Raw genomic sequence first — 7,087 nt, 5'->3', positions numbered from 1 at the left:
GACGTATCAATGCATCTTTGGAGTAAATCGACCTGTGAAGGAAATACTGGAGCTACACAAGTCACCTAAATGACTCATGGAGTACACAACAGTACTGTAAATGTTTGCATTTGTGTATTTGGTTTTAGTCTAAACACATGTAATGGAAGTGAAACAACATTTAATGTGTTAAGGTTTTTGGCTTCTAATATATACATTTTTAAAGATTTTTTTTGTGTTTACTTTAAAGACCAAAGAGCTTTTTGGTGTTCCTACATTAGCCTCCTGTAGCAGTTAGAAAAGCCCTTTAGAGGGGAAACATGCTAAAGCCAAAAATAACATAAACATTATAAAAGTGCCAGTGCTATGTAAAGACAGAAAAAATGAACCAGAAAAACAAAATTAAATGTAAATCCAGTATTTGTTACATGACTGAAAAAGACATCTCCCCCCCCAAAAAAACAAAGTCATGCAAGAAGAACTGTGGTTGTTCGTGCATGTAGCAAGCATATAAGCAGCTGTGCTCAAGTTACTGTTTATACCCATAATTCTTACACAAAATATGTTCCAGAAAATATAAAGATTGCAGTAAATAACCCAGTGATTAAATCTTTGCAATCTTTGCGACCATACTGTGGCCATATGAGCTTGGGTCATGCATTTTACACGGTTATAAATTTTGGGATATATGCTGATAGTGCACGTATGCAAATCCCAGTGGAACTTGACAGCATAGAAAATTTACATTACCCATTACCCAGCGGCCCTCTTGTGGGTGTGTTAATATTATCTGCTAAAATATATATTTACTGTAGAAACTGAACAGCTGTGTTGCAAGGTGAGCACTGGTGTGTGCACGTTTTCTGAAATGTCACCATGATAGCAATCATTTTATCCCCTTTCCTGAATTAGAGAATTGTAGCATGCACATGTTATCAGCCACTGCACTGCAGTCATTGTGACTGTGCTGATATGTAGGTCTGAACACGACTCAGGAATTTTGACTTTTTGCTAAATTTCTCCCTCCAAGAAGGGCCTTGGATGGTTTCCCATTTAAAAAAGGATAAGAATCACCAGCCCTCATCTTCATTCCATTCAGCGAGGTTTAATTTTATGGAATTCAAGAAACTTTCTCCAACTCTATGTAGAGGAAGGTTTCAGATAAGCTGCTTGTATACTTTAACCTGGATGAGGATCTGAGGAGAATAACTTGTAAAAACAGGTCAGCGGGAATCACTACAAACAGTTCAAAGAACCCCCCACAACCCCCGTAGGAGGCAGTAGAGATAATATTTCTAAACAGCAGTGCAGGGCATCCTGAACAGCCAGTGGAGCACGTCACTGCACGTATAAACACAGGGAAATGAATGAATGTGACTGTTTATTGTGGAATCTGCCTCTTCACCTTTCCTCTCAAATTGACATGGGAACTTCCTGTGTGGCTTCCCATCACCAGTCTTTAGACGGCACCATTACATAAGCACTAAAATCAAATAATGGGAGATATCAGTTTTGGGATATTTAATCAGTTTCCATGGTAAGCGTATAAATAGTGCTCCTGTAGAGGGAATGACTCTGTTGGCTGCAGTTACTGGCAGGTCCTCGGGAAACGCTAGCAAAAGCCATTTTCCAATTACAGTAAATCTTGTCATCGCTCTTCTCAAGTACCCATGTGGCACTGGCTACAAGCCACCGTGCTACTTGGATAGGAGGCAACCACAGGGGAACAGAAATAAAATTTCGATCTCTCTGGTCAGACAAAGTTGTTACAGTTTCAGACTGTGCGCTCACATTATTAACCTAGAATAGGATTCAGCCAAGAGAATTTATTTTGGGCATGAAATATTTAGTCTGGCTCATTTAAAAATTCATACTTTCAAGCAATTATCTAATTTTAAAGTGGTGGGAAAAGGCCTGTGAAATGGGTCAGCCTGACGGGGCGACCAAAGGATTTAATGCAGAGAATATGTAACATTATTCCTGGTTTAACTGAGGACATTTGCTCAGTCTGTCTGGAAAACATCACTAAAAAAATATGTTAAAACGAAACCAGGAATACAGAGTACACAGCCACATTTCTGACATGGGTGCCACTAAGTCTTGAGCTAAATGCTACTGTCAGCATCCCAGCTTGCTAAATTTGGACTAATGTGCCCGTGGTCATCATGGAAACATCCATTAATGCCATAAGCAGCAAACACAAAGAACAGCTGCCACTATAATTTGCGTTTTTTGGTGGGAAAAAAGATTGATGTATTTCATATTGTAATATTTGTTCATCTGCAAAGTGTTAAACACGTAGACCAGATGAAATCGGTGGTACATGTGGTACAAGTATAAACTAGTACAAGTTAAGGGCGGGGAAACATAAAAATACTGCACGTGATACAGGGGCGTAATTTCCAGAGGGGTTAGGGGGGTTATGACCCCCCCAATAATCAGACCCAATCAATATAACCCTCCCAATAAAATTATGAATTATCTTGCAGAAATAGGCTGTTGATTTTTTTACTCATTTCAGGTATTACCAGCAAAATAGTTGCATGTGTAATCATCTACACCGATGATGTGATAACATGATAACAGTAGCATTACAATACAGCATTTCTACAATACACGATACAGTATGTAGCAGGACAATCATTTACAATATATCATAACTGTAAAAAAAGGTGTGGTGTAAGGACCTTTATGGAGGTATTTCTAGTGTTAGGTATTACATGAAGATTTTGACTATACATTTTATGGTACTCAATACTTTCAACATCATACTGTATTATGCTGAAACACATCACATTCATCTGTCACAGGCTCTCCCTAAGTTTCCTTATGGTTGGTGTTTAGACATGCTTGAGGAATCCTTTCCCGTTATACCTGAGCCTCACTGCCAGGTCCAAGAACAACCTCACTGCTCTGTGAAGACAGTCCATTTTCCATTCTGTATTTTCCACAGGCAAGAAGCCCACAGTGTGTCTGTGAGTTCTTTCTTTCTTACCTTCATTTACACAGGGAGGCTATGCTTACGTGTCCATTAGGGGCGAGTGGTTGCAATGAATACCTATGCTGTAAAAATGACTCTTCCTTCAAGGACAACTTACTACAAGCTTTTTTCTAACAAGCCTTGCCAACAACTCAGAGGGTTTGAAATAAATCTGTAAGAATCCTACAATCTTCTGATTCCTAATTACTGCAGTGTGTCTTTCAGAATATTAATCATCCTGTGGTTAGGAGGAACATCTCTGCACCACCTGCTTTCTGTCAGAATAGTCCAAATAACAGACCTGGCAGATTGTTTAAAGTCAGCTGATATGTTTAAATTGCTGATATGATATGAGTGAGAGTTTAACTAGGAGAATGGTGGAGATTATACAAGAGAAATAAGCTGAGTATAGACATAAATTGCAAAGAGCACTTAAGCCAGAATGGCGACAGCTGATAAGTTAAATCTGTTGTGAATATTTTGTACACTGTTAGGCTCTAGTCACACAAGCCTAAAGACCGATCGGCGACCACCTGGTAAGCTCCGGTAGCAAGTGAGGTTCACTGCATAAAAACTGCCTCAAAGAGAGTGCTGCACCAAAAATTGCTGGCTGCAGCAGCCACCCATAGTTTTCACAGAAGACAAACTGTCTGCAAACTTGAAAAACTCAGACTCAAACCGAATGTTAATAATGTTAGTCTTCAAAAGTTGTGGCTGGCTGGCTGATGAAACCAACACGTTTCAAGAGGTGATCATTCACCATTTGCTGTTTGTATTGCACTTTTTTACTGTTTTAAAACCACTTGGCAAGTAGTTGTAAAGTGTTTGCTGACACGTTGACGTCTTTCGTGGAAACTATAGATAACCTTGGCAGTCAAAGCAGTAAAAGCAACCACAAGCAGAGTTTCAGTGCTGCAGTAAAAACCAATTTCATCAACCAATCAAGTGATGCTCATTTTTCCCGAGAGACCTTTAGTTGCCAGATGTTTGCAGCTGTCTATAGGCTTGTGTGACTGGGAAATAAGAAAGAAAAGAAAACCAATTTGTTATTGGTCAAGTCTCAAATTATACTGCCCAGGGATATTTGGCATGCAGACTGGAGCAGCCAGGGATCAAACCACCAACCTTCTGATTGTCCTCTATCTCCTGAGCTACAGCCCCCCCCCCCCATATAAAAACATATCCAAAAACGGTGCATCTTGTTATTATTCATAGTTTGCCTTCATAGGCTGAGAGGCACATGGATATGCCAGTTTTAAAGTAAATATGACACAAAAATATGAGTCATAAATATCCCCATTATTCAAATGATATGTAGGACTCTGATACTGATAAGCCATGACAGTCATGTCATTAAACTTGCAATGTCAGCAAATAATAAAGAATAAAATCCTTAACCTGACATGAACAGATTTTGCTTCCACTTGCGAAACCGCAGGAACAAAACTGTGTACATAAAACATCATCACCTTGTAAGATGATATTACGAACTTGTTAGCATGCAGTTTTGTTTTTATATGTCCAGCGGACTGACCGGCATTCAGTCGGTGTCATGTTACGTGTCCACTTGATGAATGCTGGTTATAATCTCCACCACCTCCTTTGGGAAATATGTGGCTCTTTACCAGCTCAGTGTTCCACCATGCTCCACCATCAGCTAGTTGCTAAGTTGTCATTTGTCGCTTGGTAAGTAGTAAACGGTAGGTTTATTGCAGCTTTTTGCACTACTGCTGCTACTACTGCTGGAAGTGATGCTGACGAGAACAGTGTGTGTAAATCAAAACTCTAAAGCTATGAGCCATGAAATCCAAGCCGTTAGGTGAAAAGCTAAACCTTAGCCTTTAGCTAGTTTCCACCTGCTAAGCGTCCAGCAGCGTCAACTGTAACTGTACCCCCCAGGCCAAAGGAAGATCTAAAAAAAAAGAAGTAAATATGACCCTTTAACTATTCCTATTCAAAATGTTAATAGATAAACAGATAACCCTGGAATCCTAGAAATCCATCTGCTAGTCTGTTGGCTAAGCCTCTGGGGGCAAAGGCCAATTTTAATGTGTTGCCAGGATATCTTGGAATGCCAAGATACGACTGATATCAGGTTCAAGATATCGTCTTCCGGCTGTCTGTCAATGTTTAAAAATGTAGATACATTTTAATGAGACGCAAATAGGCTAAAATACCATTTGATTGTCAGAAAATGCAATCCCACTTTTGCTCGTCTACAGGTGAGGAGAAGCCAAAATCAGACACAACCTAAAAACCCCAATGGGATTTGTGTCCACCCCAGATTAATCCAGTGAATCTTTGCTTTTTTAGGTGAAAATGTAAACCACTTCACTATAGAGTCACTTTTTCTTTGTCAAATGGCCAGAAAAGTGCCTAGATTTCTGTCAAATTAGGTAACAGGTGCATTGATTTTAATTTTTAGAAGAGTGATCACCCTTTACATGTTATCATCCTCTAAGACATCTATTGTCAGCTAAGGAAAACTGTGTACAATCCTCACAATGATGAAGTCGACACTAATGTCTTTGAACCTGTTTTAAAACTTTTTAATACTTGCAGCACTAACAAATGTTATGCAACTGATATGTTGCTATCTGTTTAAGTTCTAATAGTCCTAGGATGAGATGAAGCTGTTGTAATGACTGACCTTGAGTGAAAAGCCACAAAGAATGGTGTCAGGGTCAGTGCAGTTAAGGCAAAGAGACGTGGAAAGAAATGTCAAGTGTCAAACTGGAATGGTGACAACAGTCAATCCGGAGGTTGAACAAGATCTGATCCTTGATATCCATCTACTTTAAGATCAAGCTCTGTGCCAGTGAAACCTGGAACTATCAGCTAGAGGCCTGATGGTTTTCAGCTTGATACAATGATCACATGACCAGCACAGGATTCTATAAAAAATGGCTTGTGCAAACAACATCATGCAGATGACTTCAACTGGTTGACCACATCCTTTAAATGGCAATGGCATGGTTACCGCCATACACCAAGCACCAACAGGATGGCTGTTGGGGCTTTCTGTAAAAAACATCAGCTGGGATAAATACAAGACCTTGATGCTTGCATAGCAGAGTGCTTGTAACATCAGAGTATCAAAGTCTCGTTTGTGAATGTGACACATTATGCAACGTTTGAGTATTGGAGCTTATATCCTTATAACAGACACAGCCTGGTTCAGATATGGGGTTTTACATCTCTGAAGAAGATAAAAAATGTAAGATTATGTGACTGCTCATTTCAGCAATGCTGCTTTGTTTCAAGCTGGCATCAGCTACTTTAGAGAACATGATGACATCAGAAGTAATAAAAAGTTGTGGCCAAAGAATGCTTTTGTGAGTTTAAGCTAACACGACCAAGATGAAACATTTAGTTTTGTTACAATCCAGTATTTCTGGTGAAGTAATTATTTTACCCCCAGGCCTTAAAGACATCAAAACCCCTCACACTGAGCAAATGAGCAACTTGTGCTAACTCTGATTGGAGGTTAAAAAATCCAAGAGAGGAGGAGAGCAATGTCAGACGGAGAAGGGGCAGTTCGGTAGTCATGCTTACTTTACTCAGTAGGTTAATTACCACACTGACAGACTGATTACTGAGAGTGACAGAGGAGGGGGATCTAGCAGAAGCTGCACTCCTTCAAAAATGTGTGTGTGTTTGTGTCAGTGTTTGTAAGAGACAGCGAGATTCCAAAAGATAACTAGAGATTTGTATCAATGGTAACTTTATTGTGTGTATAATAAAATGATTTAAAGATTAAGGACATAAATCTATTCAGAGCTTAGTGGGTGTAAATTATTAAAGAACTGCTTTTTCTCTGTGTGTGTGTGTGTGGGCATGCGTGCACTGGACACCTGGAGTTTGAATAAAATGTTACAGATGTTTGTGTCTGTATGCGCTTTAGTTCCAGGGTCATTGCAAAGGTCCTTCATGTCACTGGAGTTGGAAAACAAACATCAACAGACACACGATAATTTCCTTGTCAGCAGGTTCTGGCATTGGTCACATGATTGCGATAGTTATCAGAGCACTCTGTGTGTGCTGTGGCAGTTACAAACAAAAGTTAAGTGACTGTAAAGACTGTGCCCAGACAAAGGCAGAGTCTAAACAGTGATAACACACTTAAAT

Source organism: Rhamphochromis longiceps, linkage group LG15, assembly GCF_057381845.1.
Source record: "Rhamphochromis longiceps isolate RC_006_pf linkage group LG15, R_longiceps_female_GT1.1, whole genome shotgun sequence".
Classification (NCBI taxonomy): domain Eukaryota; kingdom Metazoa; phylum Chordata; class Actinopteri; order Cichliformes; family Cichlidae; genus Rhamphochromis; species Rhamphochromis longiceps.
The sequence above is the reverse complement of the archived record's forward strand: the minus strand, read 5'-3'. Positions refer to the sequence as shown.